Consider the following 1,927-nt stretch of genomic DNA (forward strand, 5'->3'; position numbering starts at 1 on the left):
CAAATGGAAGTGTTTTTGAAATAGTATTGAGTAAAAGTTGACATATTCCAGTCTGTGATTATCATCAACATCCATTCAAGGTTTGGAGCTTTCAACCGCATCTTATGGCCTTTTAAGGTTTAGCTTTTAAGTTCTTATAACAGTTTCATGCACTACATGTACATGTACACACATGTATTTTTTAGTAATTTGTGTAATTTCCTCCTTTTGTTTCGGTTGCATGCTTTAGGATCCATTTGCGTTGCAGTTGTTTTTGTCCTTCGGACTTTAAGAGAACACCTAATAAAACTTTACGATGATTAATGTTATTTATACAGCATAACAATGAGATAAATATTCACAACAACACACACAATCAATACAAATGTTCACTTTAACCCTTGTGTTGTCTTCCCTTTGACTATGAAAACGTCTTTTTATGACGTTTTTGTATTTGTTTTGTATTTTTCTTTTTCTTTTTTATACATTTTTTCGCTTTTTACAACCTTTTTTACACGTATTTCGACTTCCTTTATTTCGGATATATTAAAAAAAGCCTTTGAAAACGGGTCAAATTTGACCCGAAGACAACATGAGGGTTGGAGGAGGAGATGGAGGAAGGATTTGACCGTGACTAACTTCCTTCAGGCCTACATGGAGGACCACCTGAGGAACAAGGACCGCCTGCTGAAGGAGTGGGAGGCTCTGTGCTCCTACCAGGCCGAGCCCAGCACCGTCTCCGTGGCCCAGAGCGACGCCAACGCCAAGAAGAACCGCTGTCCCGACTCCGTCCCCTGTGAGTCATAATGTCAATATTCATGAATGAAAAGTCAAAGCTGATGCTGGGGAGTTAAAGGTCCCTGTTGTCCTTCAGATGACCACTCGAGGGTGAAGCTGAAGGCGGAGGTCAACCCGTCCCGCTCCGACTACGTCAACGCCAGCACCATAGTAAGCTCGTTACCGTCGCACGCACCAACACTGTGAACCAACGTCACGCCGTGAAAACACGTCTAGTGTCAGAAATAATAGAGCGACAGCAAATGTGTAGCGTCAGATTTAGGGTTCTTAATATTTTAGACGAAGGCAAACAATGTGAGCAGCGAAAGGGGCGAGAGTGTCACACAGACAACCAGCGATGTGTGCTGTCCGAAAGTTATTATCCCGTATAATCATATCAATCAAAGCACATGGAAGTCTGCAGGGCTGTGGTCAAGACCACCTTAGGCTAGTCCAGGACCAGGACTAGTCAAGTCCAAGTCAAGACCGAGTCCAAAAAGGTTCGAGTCCAAGACCAGGCTTCCTGTATTTAGGTCATAAAGAGTCATAGTATGTCATTAAACATGTCAAATATTTATAAATTCATCTTGGAAAATGCCTTAAAAACAGCCTTCAGACAGCAAAGAATCAGAGATGAATAGCGACCATCTGAGGCTCCTGGTAAACAAAGCCAAGCCACCATTTTGGATCTGTTAGTCCTGGAAGGATGTAGTCGCTCCAGTGGAGCTGTCACCATCACAGCTGGTGCTCGAGGTGACCTTTGACCCCTTCCTCCCTGCCTTCAGATCGAGCACGACCCCCGGATGCCGGCCTACATCGTCACCCAAGGGCCCCTGTCACACACCATCTCCGACTTCTGGCAGGTCAGGGAGTTATTTACGGGATGGATGGATGGACGGATGGAGGGATGGAGGGATGGAGGGATGGGTGCATGGGTGCATGGGTGGATGGGTGCATGGGTGGATGGACGGATGGATGGATGGATGGGTGGATGGGTGGATGGAGGGATGGATGGAGGGATGGACGGATGGACGGGTGCATGGGTGGATGGGTGGATGGATGGGTGGATGGATGGATGGATGGAGGGATGGAAGGATGGACGGTTGGATGGATGGATGGATGGAGGAACGGACTGATGGATGGATGGATGGACGGTTGGATGGATGGATGG

General features: G+C 46.4%; 1 protein-coding gene across 1 annotated transcript in view; it reads right to left on the minus strand.

The window, feature by feature from the left end:
* The window catches only part of LOC117939683 (receptor-type tyrosine-protein phosphatase-like N), a 23,580-nt gene that overhangs the window by 5,361 nt on the left and 16,292 nt on the right, over positions 1-1,927 (minus strand). The window lies entirely within an intron of this gene.

The sequence above is a fragment of the Etheostoma cragini genome, chromosome 24 (assembly GCF_013103735.1).
Source record: "Etheostoma cragini isolate CJK2018 chromosome 24, CSU_Ecrag_1.0, whole genome shotgun sequence".
In the NCBI taxonomy this organism is placed as follows: Eukaryota; Metazoa; Chordata; class Actinopteri; order Perciformes; family Percidae; genus Etheostoma; species Etheostoma cragini.